Source organism: Astyanax mexicanus, chromosome 13 (genome assembly GCF_023375975.1).
Source record: "Astyanax mexicanus isolate ESR-SI-001 chromosome 13, AstMex3_surface, whole genome shotgun sequence".
Classification (NCBI taxonomy): Eukaryota; Metazoa; Chordata; class Actinopteri; order Characiformes; family Acestrorhamphidae; genus Astyanax; species Astyanax mexicanus.
This window is the reverse complement of record NC_064420.1, coordinates 37,229,646-37,246,908: the sequence shown is the minus strand read 5'-3', so window position 1 is coordinate 37,246,908 and position 17,263 is coordinate 37,229,646. Positions and strand designations below refer to the sequence as shown.

At 43.1% G+C, this 17,263-nt stretch overlaps 1 protein-coding gene across 4 annotated transcripts in view; it reads right to left on the bottom strand.

Annotated features, from left to right (window-relative positions):
• rerea (arginine-glutamic acid dipeptide (RE) repeats a) overlaps positions 1 to 17,263 on the bottom strand; it is a 212,961-nt gene that overhangs the window by 68,568 nt on the left and 127,130 nt on the right. The window lies entirely within an intron of this gene.

The window sequence follows — 17,263 nt, the reverse complement described above, 5'->3', positions numbered from 1 at the left end:
CTATAGGCAAATTACAGGCTGAGAAGTGCTGAGAATCCCTTAAAAAACAATCATGTCGAGAAACAAAAAGGTGATTTCTTGATAGAGTCACTCCAAAGACTGCAAAGAACCTTTACAGCACCTTCATTTATACTGAAACTCCTTGCATCCATCCAGCTAGAAGAAAAAAGGGGAAAAAACCCTGATACTATGCTTGCTCTGGCCACCGTTTGGCATTTAAATGCCATTTGCTGCAGCAAAACAGTTCACACCTAATTACAGCGGGCAGGCAGCTGTAGCGGCCGGCCTCTCCACGCGCGTGCAGCAGAGAGGGGCCGCGGCCAAGCGCCCTTTCAACTTCTCTCAGCGCTAAAAAGAGAGCTCACCTTTTAAATACTAAATTGGCCCACTGCTCAGAACATCTCAGCGAGGGTCCCCTGGCTTCTGAGCCGCCAGCCGGAGTCCCCACTCTTCAAACACTCTTCTACAGCTCTGCCTCACTGCCACGCATGCTCACGATAATCGATTGCCCTTTATACACCATGCTATGTGCTCCACCTTTGCTTTGGTGATGCTACAAACACACACACACACACACAGACACTCACACACCTTTACATGATGCGCACAAACAGATCTCCAATGTGACCTGATTAAAATGTATTCAAATGTATTCTAGAGGGACCAGGACTTCCAATTAAAGTGACAGCTATTAAAGCCCTGAAGGATTTATTGATAAAAATGGGTGTTCTTTTCATATTATTAGGAGAGTTTATAATTCTGTTATAGATTATATGTCCAAATGGTTGTGGACACCACTTTAAAATGAAGGCATTCGGCTTCTTTGAGCTATGCCCATTGCTAAAACACAGATGTGTGACATCAGATGCACACACATACATAGTTTACTCTCTGAAAAAAGTACTACTTCTAGATGGGTTTACATTTTCTCAGCATTGAGCCATGGAACAGTGGAACTGTGTTCTCTGGGATGATTGTGCTCCATCTAATACTTAAAATAAATGTGATTAAACTCTCTATATATTTTTTATATAATCAGAACAGTGGGATCTAATGCAGAGTACAGCACTGCCGTCTAGTGGGAGAGGTTTAAACACATACACAAACAACAAAAAATTAACCACTAACAAACACCAATCTTTGCATGCAATAAAAAATCAATACTGTTTATATTGATATTTTCTTACATCCCCACATAAGAGCATAGTGATTAGATTGATTGTGAAAATCTGTGATGTCATACAACAAGCCAATAACAGGCCGAATTAGCAAGCTACACGTTAATGCGTGTGCGCGCACACACACACACTTATATACACACTCAAAAATAACACAGCAAGACATTCATCTTATCCGCATGACTGCATCTCTTCATAACTGAAGGGAAAAAAATAAAGGAGGCTCTGCCTGTCTCACTTAAGGCTCTGAGAGAAATCAATCACGTCTGAATTCATTAGAATTCCTTCCAGTGGGTTTCCCAGCTGTCTTTCTCTCTCTTTTTCTCTCTCTCCCTCTCTCTCCGCCCGCCCCTTCTCTCTTTCTGCGTCTCTGGGATGGGAAAGGCTGCGGCTCATCTCCGGTAGAGGGGGGGATAAATCACCATGGCGATGTCACCTGATGAAGGGCACTCAGTCAGGTCCGGCACTCTGCGCCTCCATCTCCAGCAGTCAGCCTACTCATCCTCATCAATGCACTATTAATGAGAGTCTCCTTCACTCTGCATCTCCCAGTGCATGCGCGCGCACACGCGCACACACACACACACTCCACGCTCACACGCAATATCAGTACTGAGAGTGAGAACGGGACTCCAGTAAATACTTTTCCAAAAGAAAAAAAAAAAAGTTTCACAAGTTCACACTAATATCTACTACGTATTAAGTGTTATGAGCCATAAAATTCTGCAGATGGATCATTGATTAATTATACACAGCGATGACATGTAGACCACTATGTCTAATTAGACCCCATCACACATTCACACGTGCAATCTATCCACACATTCCTCCCTCCACCCCCTCCTCATGCAGTACATATGCTGCGCACATTTGTATTCTGCTACATAATGCTACAAATATTCAAATAAATCTATTCTAGGTTTATTAGTCATACCATGCGTACATACTCATTAATCCTCGATTTGCACTGTCTGAGGGAAAAAAAAGAAGAAAAAAAAGGACTGAACTGCATTTGGTGGACTATGCATGCCTTTTTGTATATAAAGAGACCGACATGTGGATGGATGGATAGATAGATCATGTCACTAGATGTTATGAGACATCGGTGATGTACATTAAGGCGTTTTCACACTTTGTAATCTGTTTAAATTAGACTCAAATCAGGTTTGTTTTCACCACTGATGCAATTTACGTGAGCAGGTGTGAATACATACATCACATTACTTTGGATAGAAGGACAAGGTTACTGATCAACTGGTGCAGGTAAGTGCGTGCCACTCCTCATTTGACCTGCAATGGATGTACTTCACAATATGGGGAAACCACAATGTTGTCCCTCCACAGCAATAGATTTTGAAGGTTTAAAAAAGGTTTGCACTACACAGGTTTCTTCTAAAGCATCATTCAATGTATAGCACAAGCAGGGATACAGATCTAAAGCTTTAAACATCTACAGATAGCATCTACTAGACTCTCCATGTTTTTGTGTTCGCAAGTACAGGGCCATCATTCTAATTCTCAGGTACAATTCCAATATTGCAGACAAATAAATATAATTACATTTCCCCTACTTAATTACATTCTCCCTACCTAATAAAATTGCCTTCTGATGGATGATCTCACACTCAAACGCGCACTGTGCCCACTGGCTCACTCCTCCCCCACACACCAGCTCCTTACAACCTGCTCATATCTCATCACATCTCATCTAGACTTGATACTGCGCTCCGCATTTCCTGACATGCAACCGCCACCAACTGCCGCCTTTTGACTGGGAGGCATCAGAGCAGGGCCAGAGAGGCCTTGAAGGCTTTCCTTCAGCCCCACTGCTCGCACTGCTCTGTATTCAACAGCGGTAGCAGGCGGCACGGCTGTGTGTAGTGCAAATATTTCTGAGTGGCACCAGAGAAGGCAGAGAGCAAGCGTGTCATACCGACAGACACACTGGGGTCTCAATCAGTCTCAGCTACACAGGCACACACACATATATATACACACAGAGACACACACAGAGGCAAACACACACACAGTGCGAAACAGACTCCATTTCACCTTCCAGGCAGAGCCGCACATTAAAGCAGCCCATTTGACCTGCAGTGGAAGGCAGAAGTGTCTTCTTTCGTCAGCGCTGGACATGTGTGTCCACTGCATGAAGGAGATTATAAATGGAGCGCATCACCTACACTCGGAGCGTGCCTACAGCTACCGATTTATCAAAGGTGCCGGGGCAGCTCCAGAGCTTTCTGAGAGAAAGAAACAAGGAGGGGAAAAAAAGAGAGATAGAGTGTCTATATGATAGCGAGTGCAGAAACAGAAAATGATCTGTTCTACCCTCTCATTACTTTATCTTATAGCTATAAAGAGTTATTCCCCCACAAATGGCCAGGGCATTACTGCAATCTATAAATGGGATGTTATGTTCAATAGCCCAAGGTTAGCGCCTCGGCACTCCAGCACTCCATCGCCCCGGTGCATTGTTCTTTATGGGGCGCTGATGAATCTAGCCACGGCTCGCGGCGGCACCGTCTAACTGTGTTTATGAATTCTGAGTCGGGCAGGAGGGAGAGCGAGAGCTAGCACGAGTGTGAGCGTGAGCGAAGGGAGAAGAGGAAAATAAATAAAACATTCTGTCCTTGATAAGAATCCCTACGTAGCGCCTCCACTCTCTTCTGCTGGAATCGGCCCATAATTGATTTGTGAATTAATTTCCTCAAACAACTGGATTTGCATGAAAACACGGCTAACGGTGCTCTAAAAAGTAGGTTTAGAGAAATCAATTAAGATTAGTGGGCCTGGTAATACTGTAGGGCTGCTTTCTCTGCGGCTGGCCTTACAAAGAGTGGCTCTGTGCAGAATGGAGCTCACAGCACAAAAACGTGAACCAAAGCTCCCATACAGTGCCAACAAAGGCTGTGTTCAAGCAGTAGACTTTAGAAGTCTAAACTGAAATTAAAAATGACTCTGTGTGGGTTGGATGAGTACTGAAACTGTACTGTGGGTTTACACTGTAAATGTGAAAAGGGTCAGCATGGCACAATTTATAAGCATAACCTATTGATGAATGGATCAATCAACAATCATTTGTGGATGTCACAATGTTTTATTTGGGTGGTGGTTTGTTAGTATGCTCGTCTAGAGCTGTGCTGCTAGAGTTTTTTAACACCTCAGTTTCACGGCTATATTAAAAATAGTCTGCAAATAAACAAACAACAATTATGTTCAGATGATTATATACTGTATACATTGTATAAAGTGCTTTGTACATGCAAGTTGAAATGCTTGTGGCTACATATGTATGTGGGTGTATGCATGTATGTTAAAAAATGTATTGACTTACTAAAAGACTAACGCATTAAAAAAATGAACAAATTGAAATGCTTTGGCAACAACACAACTTGGCACGCAAGTCTCAGTCTGCAGAAACTTATTTGCTTCAAAGCTAAAAGCATATTTCAGTCTTGACACATTTTTGCAGATGTAATGCATGTCAACTAATCAGAAACGATAGGGAAGTATGTACTGATGATCAAGCATGCTGCTACTTAATACAGTCACACCAGTTACATGAGCCAGGTTGCGGGTAAAGGCAGACTGATCATTGGGGTGAATGAAACAGCGGGGTATGAAGTATGGAGCTCAGCCTCATCCACTTTAGCACCGCTACATAATGAGAGCTGACTGTGTGGGGGAGCCTTCACTGCCTTAACTCTCCGGCCCTGCGCCGTGCCCTCTTTAAATCCACTGTGATTCCAGGCTGACACCAGTGCAGCTCCCCCCAGCACTGCCATCCATCCACTCTGACAGGCAGCCAAACACAGCGCACTCCAGTCAGCAGCAGCAACAGCAGCAGCCACCACCGCATCAATGCTTTCATACAGTCCCAACCTAATTCCCCCCCAGCATGCCCAGCGTTACACACACACACACACACACACACCTGGAATCTGTGACTACAGACCTATAGGTAACATCAACAACATAAAAAAAGATGCTTAAATCAACCATCCATAAAACACAATGTCAGGCGAGTGCAAGAGCAGCCATTCATCCCAGTGCAGCCAACAGCTGCTAATAAATCATATGTAACTCTCAGTTATCAAAAGGAAATACAGCCTGCAGTGAGAGAAGAGAAGAAAGGGTTAAAAAGATAGCCAGTACTGGGGAGTACTGATGGTACTCACTGTTCACAGAAGTAGGCTTTCTAATAGATTTCGCCAATTTTGCTGCATTAAGCAACAGGAATGTAAGATCAGGTGTGAACATCCTCAAAACTCATCTAAAAAGTATTGGATGGAGCACCATGATTCCAAAGATCACAGTTCCACGGCTGTGCAGTGCAATGCTGGGGACTACATAGTCCCCTAGTCCACGCCTAGTATTAGCAAACAGCTGTTTCGCATAGTGCATTTGCAAATCTGTGTCAACAATGGGTGAAATTTAAAGATGCTGAATGCATTAATTAAAAGGGATGACACAGTATAGTAATATTCTGTTAAACTAAACTTTCATTACAGTCTCCTGTTAAGTACCACTGTTTTATGAAAGACAAGGGTAAACCCATAGAGCAGTCAGAGAAATAATTCATAACTGATCAACCATAACATTAAAACCACCTGCCTATTATTGTTTAGGTCCTCCTTAATCAAGCTAGCAAAGCAAATGGAACTGTTGGTAACTGGCACCAAGACATTAGCAGCAGTTTCTTCATGATGCCTCCATGGATCCCTGGAATGAGTCTTGATCAGTTATGACACCAGCGCTGCTACATCAGAATATCTGTGAAAGTAATTTGTAAACTGTGTTTTACATCTCTCCTCTCCTCTCGTGACTGGATCGCCCTTCTAACCCAGCATCAGTGAGCAAGGGAGGGGCGGTGATGGCGCTCGTGGTTCCAGGGAGCTAATTTGCAACATGTGTTCTGTAATGGAGAAAGCCGCCCAATGGAGGCGTGTGAACCCTACACAACTGTAAATCTCCACCTCCCACCTCCAACTCCCCGTCTAGCTCCAGCTCTGTCTATTTTTTATTTTTTTTTATTGGCATGTCACACTTTGGACAGGCTGGAAATTACACCGGCCGAGTGAGAAGCAGCAGCCAGACTCACCAGCAAAAGGAGAGAAAAAGAGACAGACGAAAAAGAAGCCGTGTAAGGTGTCATGACTTCGGGAGGAGAGTAAAGACTGCAAGTCAGTGTCAGGAGAGGAGGATCCAATTACACACAAGCCGACGCGTTTTGGAAGGGGAAGGTGGGGGAATGTGGGGGTGAGAAACGAAGGGGTTCAATAAATAGTACAGAGCCTGCATCGATGTAATACAAGGAATCCTGCTAAGGAATTACTCTGAAACAAGAGCGGGCAACGGCATGGGGGAACATTTTTGGTTAACAAGAACAAACGAGTGGAGAGAAAAAAAAAAAAAAAAAAAAAGAGCCGCACCTTAAAATGCGAGACCCTCTCCGTTTGGTTTACTTTGCTGGAAACTGCCGGCATCTTAATGTGATGAGGCAAGTTTAGCAGTGGTAATTAAATTCCTGGAGATTATGGCAGGCTGATAGTTGATAGTCTTGTGGAGTCTTTTTTTAAGACTATAGCCTGGTAATAAAAGAGTAAATATTACATTCCTGCTTGTATCTGTTACGTGACTACTCTTCGTTCCCCGGCCGACATCAAAAGCAGACAAAAAGATAGAGAAGACTGCCTTTCCTTTTAAAGATGAAACAGTCAAGTTGAATGCCACGGCTCACTGTTCTCCGCTTCAGATGCAAGTGAAGACATCAGAGGAGGCAATTTGCTTGTGATGTGCCAAAAACTGCCACCGTGGCACTCTGCTGTACGATCCAACAGGCCAAAGACAACGGGCTTGAATTAGCATCGTGCCAAACGCCTTCTGGCTAACGTATAAAAAAACGAAAGGAAAATATAGGGATGCTCTGATCTGATAGTAGAATCTGATATGGGTCTTCTATTTTAATTATAATCCATAGGACTGACCCATTCGCTGAACTGGATTCCCACACAGTTTCATGCCATTTTTAGGATTTATAACAAGACTTATCCTATTATTAACTATAAGCAAGTAATCCAGCTTAAAATCTCAGGTGAATTCTACTCATTGACAGAAATTTAAAGTTTAAATCCCATTACAGCCATCCAGTGCATGCATATTGTCCCCTAATGTCCTCCACTGTCCGCAACAATCTAATGAGTATTCAGGGTGAGCATAATATGCAATACATTACTTGTAACTGACTTATTTAACAATTAATGACACTCTTACATCTGCATGGTCTGTCTGTGATCAGTAACATCAGTAACGTTATTGGTATCGGAACAGAAACATTTGAATTGATGCATTGCTAAAAATACCCTGACAAATAGTGTGGATCTGGACCTCCACTACCAAAGGAGGCCAGTGAAGGTAAAGCCAGGATAATGAAAACGCAGCGAGAGCGGCTGTGTTTAATAATTTAGCCTGGCCGTCAAGGAGCCGATATTGATTGTGCTTATGAAAATGTTATCTCCAGCCTTACAGCCCGCAGCGCCACTAGCCCCCTTCCATCTGGCAATGTAATCACCAGCCAGCGCTCCCCTACCCCACCACTGACCTCATACAGACACACACACACGCACCTCCATTTTCATTTGTATCTTTTTTATTCTTCATAGCGTCCAATCGTTAACCACTCCCCCCACCCCCAGCCCAAACCCCTCCTTTTGAGCAATAAAAAAAAAAATACAACTTCTTGTAACTGTGTTTACGCTACCAACTTCAACAGAGCTGTGGAAGTACCAGTAAACGAGGTGGAGGCGTAATCGAAGGCAAACAAACAAATCAAAGCCGGGGCTCTTGATTTGCGCTTGATTGTGCTGTATTACAGTCTTGACTTCTAACAGACTACAGTGCAAATCCTCCCCTGTCATTTAGGCTTTTTTACTTACTCACTCATTGCTGTACACTTGTGTACAATCAAATTTAAACGCCAAAGCCCCCCTACCTCGCACTCTGGGGTAAATAAATGTCTTTAAAAATGCACCCAAGAGGTACACTGATACAATCCCGCCTCTCTCCGCTCCGTTTCTCATCCTCACGACTCTGGAAAAATGCCCGCTCCAAAGCAGCTGCTGCAGAAGCTCGGATGCACTGCTCACTGCTAAGCACCTAACGCCATTACCAGCAGCCGCATTAATGCTTCTTTCAGTGGAATTTCAAGTGTACATTAATAAAAGCGCTCATTAAGTCCACATTTCACAGCAGATTTACTCTCCACACTGAAAGCAGCGCTTAAAGGGCTTGGGAGTCTGATTTTTAACAAATAAACGCCAGCAATAAATAACCAGGAAGAGGCTTCCCAAGAAGCTAATTCAATAAGTGGCTAATTCATAGCGAAACAACGTCCTCCAGAGAGTCAATACCGGCTACCTACATTATCATTTACAAACTAACACACACAAATGGCCGTGCTGGTCATTTTCACAGGCTTCTGCTCTTGCACTCGTGTTGTTTTATTCAGTGTGGAGTGTCTTTTCAAACTGCTGGATCTACACAAGGCCTCCTGCTACAGCGATCTCCCTCTCTCTCTCCATGTCTGTCTGTGCTAAGCACCAAGTTTATTCTGTAGGAAGTTAGTATTCCTGCCATGTTTCCAAACAGGCTACCTTGCAGACAGAGGTCAAGTAGGCGCACTTCAATTTCTCTCTCACACACACACACACACACACACACACACACACACACACAGTTGCAACACGCGCACTCCAGCTGCCCGCACAGGCTGCCACTGCAGGCAGTCTTTCAGCAAGACCAAAGGAACACACAATAACTGCAGCACAGCATACCTAGCAGCCGCTGGTGAGCAACGCACCTTTACATATTTATACATGCAAATCTGCAGGCTCATTTCCACAGCCTGAGTGGACAGAGGAAGAAGAGGAGGGAGGATGGAAAGAGAGGGGGAGGGGAAAAAGAGAGAGAGAGAGAGAGAGAGAGAGAGAGAGAGAGAGAGAATATAAGTACATGGGACCTCTTCCAGTCGACAAACGCTGCGCTCGATAAATATTAACACAAAGTGCGACTGATGGCGCTGCTCACTGATCCATAATTGCATTTCAAAATGCTGGAATGCAGAGAGAGAGAAAAAGAGAGAGAGAGAGAGAGAGACAGAGAGAGAGACAGAGAGAGTGGAAGGAAAAAGGACAGAATGAAAGAGGGAGCTAAAATGATAGTAATAGAAATAAGACAAAAGACATAAAAGACAGAATAACAGAGGTGTGAGTGAGAATTGAAAAATTGGAAATATGGCTACACTAGATAATATTGACATGTTCTTCGATAAATTGCAATATTAAAACCCATACCAGATTTCTGATACAGCAAAAAATAAGCACTTTGTATCTATAAATTGCAATATTAGTAAAATACATAATCAGGCTGATTTATTCTGCCTTGAATAGATGTGTCAGATTTTTTTCTTTTGTATCAACAAAAAAAGGAAATGTGATATTGCACAAGACTTTGAATGTTCTGCGATGTCACTATTGGACATACACATTGTGATGACTATGCTAAAACTGGGAAGAGAGAGCACAAAATAGGAAAAAAGAAATAAAAAAGAAAATCCCGAAAAGAGAAAGAAAAAGAATCATAAAAGAGAGGGCAAAAGTGGAGAAAGAAAGAGCAAGTGGAGAAACAAAGCATGAGCACAAAGAGGGAAGTAAATGATGGAAAAAGAGAGAGAAGAGAGTGAGTGACTGGGAAATAAAGAGTGAGTGAGAAACAGAAAATAAGAAGGCATGGAAGAAGAAAGAGCGAGAAGAGAACAAGAACACCCAGAGCAGAGGAGAGAAAAAGAAGAGATAAGAAGAAGGCAAGAAAGAGAAAAGAAAGTAGGAAGACAGAGAGAGAAAGAGAGCATGCAAGCGAGGCAGTGGCTGGTAGACTGACGGGCAGCCAGCTCTTACGGCAATCAGACCAGGCGTTTACTAAAGACACTGACCATACATTACAATCCCAGTGCCTGCCATCGTACACAGCCCTGACTACACGCATCACACACCCCTTTGATTCCTTTTCCTGCTGATGTAAATAGGGGGCTGTTGGTGATGGGGGGGCATGTCTGTGTGTGTGTGAATTTAACAGCGTTTTTCTGCAGCATGGAGGGAATAAACATTAACGCTCGTTCTCCGTTACGTATGAATGTGAAACATGCCAGAGTAGCGCATGATTACGATGCGTGTGTATGAGTAGGCGAGTGTGTGTTGCGGGGTGCGACACAGAGTGCACTATTTGACATAAAACCCTGTTTCCTGTTCGTTTCATTGGTGCATTTATGCACATATATTTGCATGTTGTTGAAAGCATTTTAATTAAGGATTTGAATCATTAGCGTTTTTTCCCGCAGCTCAGAGATAAGCACCAAAAGCATCAGGAGAGAATTGAGCCGGAGTGCATTTGCATCTCATGCATGCGGGATTTGGGTCCGTTTCTGCCTGCAGGAAGGCTACGGGAACGGCGCTTTTAATACGCGGACGATCTCCTGCTAACAATAATCAATACGGCGTGTTAATTACCGCTTGGCCGGAGCGAGGGTCAGTACGAGGCCAGTTCAGATTCTTGTGTCCTTGCCATTCGCTGTAGTGAGCTATTGTTTCCAGTGCATCATTAAGAGCTGACTGTGTTCAGCTTAGCTCCATTACCCGACGCAGAACGCAGAGAGGAAACAACACACTCATACGAACACACACTCACCGCTAACATTTACTAGCTGAATACACTCACGTACATTGTTTGGTTATGTAAACAACAAGCAAAGGCAGAGAGGGAGAGCTTTACTTAAATAAAGAGCATGTACTAACAGTTTATCTACAAACACTAATGCATGCCCAACACATCTTCCCCCCCACCCAACTGCCCTGCCCCACCCCCAGTGCCACGCTCCAGTGCGAATGGTGAATCCTTGCAGATAATTGTATTGTACATCGCATCTAATTAAATGTCCATAAGCACCAAAAACCAAGAACAGCCAAACGCCCTCTCCCCCGGCGGCTAGTCCCCCCCCAACAGAGGAAACGCAGCAATCACTCCATTAGAGGCTGCGCCGCGCAGCAGCTGAGCTGGCCAATATCAGCAAATTAGTTTAGCCACAGGACTGGGGGAGGGGGCACTGATACACACACACACACACACACACACACACACCCCCACACACCCCTCAACAACAGTGTCAGTCATCAGTCATATTCAGACAGCCTAAATGACAAAGTGAGAGAGAGGGAGTGACAATGAAAAGGAAGGAGACGAGAGAAAGAGCACAGAGGAAGACAAGAGCAAAAAACGATTAAGAGTAAATTGACAAACATGGCAGACTATTAAAAAGTAAAAAGAAATGAGAAATCAAGGAAGAGATGCAAAAGAAAGAAAGAAAAAAGGTAATGGAGGATGAGTGTAGACAAAGAAAGAGTGTAGAGGGGAGAGATGGATGAGTGAATAGAGAAGAGGAGGTGGTGTTGGGTTGAGGGTGTTGGTTGATTGATTGGTGCTGTAGTCTCTGTACCTGAACCCTGCTGAGTGATCTCTCTCTCACTCTCAGTGTGTGTGTGTGTGTGTGTGTGTGTCTTCGTTCAGGGGTAGGCTGAGGATTCTGCTCAGAGTCTATTGAGTGTCACAACGTGTCACACACAGTCTGTAAACTGGGAGAGAACGCAGCACAGCTCAGAACCAAGGAGACGTGGAACGACAGAGCCCCAATCAACTCACATTAATACTGCACATCTCACCAGCTCACCACTAACGAGCTGAGACCAACAACACACACACACACACATACACACACACACACACACACACAAACACACACACACACACAAACACACACACACACGCAGTCCGTGCCCTTCAAACCAACACACACCAATCACCTTTCAGAGCCTCCCCCTGACACATACAGCTAACTGCCTTTAGCTACCATTAACACACCTCAGAGAGAGAGAGAGAGAGAGAGAGAGAGAGAGAGAGAGAGAGAGAGAGAGAGAGAGAGAGAGAGAGAGAGGAAAAAAACAAAATAGAAAACAATACAAAAACAGAAGAAAAAAAAAGAATGTACAAAAGAAAAATACAGCACAAATAAAAAAAACAAAACAGAAACAGACAATAATAAAAAAATTATAAATAATAATAAAATAAAAAAAACAGAAGGAAAGGTAGAAAGCAGAGAGAAAAGGATCGAAAGAACACATCAGAAAAAAGGAACAGGATGCAAGACAATAAAAGAAAGGAAGAAGAAAGAAAGCTGATAAGAGAGACAGATGGACAGACAGAGGTAGAGAGAAAAAGAGTGAGAGAGCCAGAGAGAAAGATGAAGGATGTGAAAGAGGGAGAAAGAAAGCAAGAGAAAGAGCTCATGAGAGAGAATGAAAGAAAACAGCTAGAGAGAGAGACAGAGAGAGTGAGAGAGAGCGATCTGTTAACACTGCTCAGATTTGACATAACCCAGTCACAGTGTGCAAACACAGCGGGGGCAGGGGCCGAGTGATTCACAGTTAAACTGGACCCTCCTAAGGTTATCTACTTACACTGAGCACAGTGTGTGTGTGTGTGTGTGTGTGTGTTCGTTCTTACAAAAGAGAGAGGCGCATAACAGCACCTCAAATTTTTTCCACCCCATTTTTCCTCTGTAATCTCCTTTTATTCTGTCTGTACCACAGAGCTGTTTACACAAGCTGAGAGCAGCTCTGTCATCTGTGCCTTAATCGCTGTGGCGCGCACACACACAGTGTGTGCGAGTGTGTGTGTATGTGTAGAGAGGGAGGAGAGACCTGTCTTTGTCTACTCGTCTGCTATCGTATTCAGACTGCACGGTGGCTTGTACGCTATATGAATACTACAGCAAAGGCAAGAAGCTGCTGAGTGAAAAGCGTGCCAATTAATGGCAGAGCTCAGGCTGAGTGAAGGACAGGCAGACACACTAGTGTGTGTGTGTGAGTGTGTGTGTGTCAAACACAGGCACAGGCTTTTGCAGCTGGTAAGATGCCCAAAATTTATGCAATGATTATATTTTCCACAAATTTCCCGATCCAGAAGCTAACACTTACTGTGAATTTATTAGAGTTTTATTTTAAATCAGACACTGTAATTAGATAAACGTAATTAGATAAACACTGTTAGGTGGGATACAGTGCATCGTATTTAATGCATCATTCAGTCAAATAGGGGTGAACAAATATATCCATATGTGTACATATATATTATAATTATATACTGTGTATCAAAACGTCCTTAAGTAATGTGAATTAACACGCGTCATACGCAGCCCTACTGATAACTGATAAAGATTTTTAATCATCTGTAAAAATAACTAAACGACTAAATGCTGGGAGTGTAAGAAAACAGGGAAATATCAATATATTTCACTTTTTTTAAACACTGTATACATAGATAATGAACACTGCTAGACAGCATTCTTGTATTTTGTCTCTGGACCCCACTGTTGGATTAAAGGTAAACAATCATTTTACTCAGATTTAAACACATGATGCTCTGCTTTTTATTTAGTACCATGTCACAGAGGGTGTATAGTGGCACATATATATTTATATATAAAAAAAAAACATAATACATGGCTCATAGTTTAATACATGCAGTCACATGAAAAACACACAGTATGTGCAATTAGAGTAAATTAGGCAATTTCACATGCCCTCCATAATCTCCACTTTGTAAGCCACAGAATTTGCACTGTATCATGGGAAGTGTAGTGGATTTACTTGTGTCGCTATAGCCACTGTAGTCATGTTAGCTCACTAATGCCTTGCTTACCATACTAAAGGAATTAAGCTCACAAAGACATGGACAGACCACCCCTTCTCTTCCTTCTCCTTACTTCAAAATCCAGAGCAGAGAAAAGAAAAGAAGCACCTTCCTCATAAGTGTGTTAGCAATTAGCTTGGGGCTAACGCATTAGTACAGAATATTATACATTACTTTTAAAATGCTGAATATTTTAATAAACTGAAAATAGACCACCTTATCTCCTGAATCAAATTATGAATAATATCAACTATAACATAAAACTGGGCAAGAGAACCACATCACAGAGGATGTGTAGACAAAAGCGAAACTGCACCAAGGCTTTCAAATGCAAGCTCCATTTAAAACGTGTAGAAAAAAGAAAAGCTTTTCCATTTAAACCAGCATAAACACCGCTGCTGACATGGAGTGCGAAGGGTGGCTAATCTGGCACGAGAAAGCAGGCCCTGGAGAGTCATGAGAGGACCAATTCGTGAGGGAAACAAATCTGCAGCACTGGAACATGCCGATATCCTCGCTCTCCATCACGGCCTTCCTTCCTCAGCTCGAAAAGAGCTCGGATGATGCTCAACATGAATCAATTTAGCCCTGAAAGCGCAAACAGCGAGAGAAGCAGCAAAAGAAAAGGGATTGGCGAACAGGCATTTATTTCCCCAGTTTTCTGTGGACAGCCGTTCATGTCCCAATTAACAGGAGAGTGAGACAGCTTGGGGTCAAAGGTCTGTGGCTAGGGCTACCCAAGCTTTCCCACTGGCAAAGGTGGCTTTGTGGACTCTACACGTGCTTCAATTCAGCCTAGTACAGAAGTGTGCCCAGGCTTAGACACAAAGGTCTGGAGAGACTAGTGTTCTTCATTTAAACCAGGCAGTAGTAGTAGTAGTACTCTGGATACTAGTTTAATCAACCGTGCAATTCATGCTCCTCCCACAAATGCTCCATGTTTATAGCAACTGTTAAACCATGTAATGTTAGACAAGCCTTAAAAAAAATGACATTTAATGTAATGAGAAGCTGTTGCGGGCTTGTATGCGGAATAGTTATAGTTAGCATGCTGCTAATTCATTATTTTTTAACCTACTTAACAGGATTAAGTAGGCAAGCAGCATTTTTTTTAGACAGTAGCATGGGGAGAAGTATAGACAATAGAATAGAACTCTCTGAAGCAGATAAAAATGAACCTATTGGCACCATATTCTAATGCTATATATAGGGAGGGCAGAGCCCCCCCAGAACTGAGCTCTACAGCAGTGGAACTGAGTTTTCTGAAAGGATGGTGCTCCATCCAGTTCTTTTGGATAGTTGGGTAGTTGATGAGAAGAGGATGAGGTAGGGGGTAATTGTTAAAAATCCTCACATTCCTCATGATTTTGACGCTCAATGCAACCAACTCTTCACAGCAATGATTCATAATCTAGTATAGAGCCTTCCCTAGATTAATATCCTTGATTTCAAAAGGAAGCAAGTATCCCAATATGTTTGTCCATACAGTATATATATTCCTTTGAGACTTTGAGAATAATTTTACATAAATAAAGCAAATTTTTGCTACTCTAAACCAGGCTAGTGCACCTTCTAGAGGTTAAAATTTCAGTTCTGCTACATCAATAACTCTGCCTCTACTGATTGATTCTGTCTATTTCATAGTGATCGGGGGTGTGACCTTCTAAATGCTTGAATGCTGACGCTACAAATGATTAGTTGCTTTCTGCCCCTGCAAGTTCAATGTTACGTAGCAAAGCCAAACTCCAAGCTAAACTTGATTGGATTAGGTTGAATAGGATTGTTCTGTAGAAGTCCTGTAAAGCTGGTCTAACCTAGCAACAGCTGCTATTTAAGAATGCTTCTGTAGGTGGAGCCTGGACAGGTCAACTGGTTTCAACTAGGTTCATATGTATGTGTGTGCTATCAGCTGGAGAGACTGAGACTACCCATCCACCACTGCACATCATATACAGTGAAGAGCTCGATGTTCCTAAAGATTTCCATAAAGCTGGGAAAGTGCTGGCAGTGCATTTACTGGGCCAGACTGCACAGCGCAGGCATCGCTCCAATCCGCTCCACAGACAACAATGCAGATGGGCCTCCATTAATTACACGCCGATATATGAGGGGCGAGAATCAGTGGGGAGGGAGAGAGAGACAGATAAAGAGAGAGACAGATAGAGAGAGAGAGAAAGAAAGAGGGGCTTCTGTTTTTTTATCCTGATGTTTACCGCCGCCGGACAAAGACCCCTTGATCTTCTCTTAATCAAGGTGAAGATTATCACAAAATACACTATATGTTATTATTGGCAAGAGGAGGTTCCTGCCGCACTCAGCAACTCTTCCCAGCAATCCGATTAGAGGTTGATGTCCAGTCCCTGCCTCCCTCTCTTTCTTTCTTTCTTTCTTTCTCCCTCTCCTGCCCTCCCTTCCTTTCTCATACAATCAGCCTCTCAGCCTCCACTGCAGCTCCCACACACTGCCACCCCCCCCCTCCACCATCATCACCTTAGTTGTTGTGTGCCATTAACAATGTCTCCCAGGGCCTTCGCCACTCCACAGTACCGGTGGGCCAGCCGGGGGGACCCCTCAGCTAACTGCCCCCCGCTCCGCAGACTGAACCATCAGAACAGCCCACACTAATGTGCTTCTTTCACTTGTGACACAGCGTTATCTAAGAAAAGCGCTAATCAAATCTAGCAGCAAGCTTTACATGCAGCTTTGAGGCGACAGAGAAAGCAAGAGAGAGAGAGAGAGAGAGAGAGAGGAAGGGAATAAAGAGAGAAATGAGGGGGGAAAAAGAAAAGAAAATCAAGATAAAAAGTAAACCTGAGTGTAGTGGCAAGGAAAAATAAATCAGGAATTTCATTGCCCTAATAAACCAGATTGAATCTGAGGAGGTTTTGCTTTCCGCTCAACATGCCCTTTGAAGATTCAGGCTTTTAAAGCGGCTGATTAACAATCTACATAAAACGTGTCAGCAAAGCCCATTTGAGCAGAATGGGTTACAACCCGAAACGAGTGCAGCGCAAGACTTGCTTCTGCATGCAGTTTTTTTTTTACCCTTTAATTGATCAATTAAGGCCATGCAAACCTATGCTGGAGCTACAGTGTAAACATTGCTCTGGGGGCTAAAGGAGGCCCGGCCGGCTAGATTCACTTTAGATATCTAAATGGACGTCCATATGTGACCATTTTAAACAATATTAAAACAAAGTCTAAATAATAACTCAATAATATAGATAAACTTCAGTTAAAATAAAAAAATTACTATTTCTCTGCAGCATGACTAATTAGGCCTA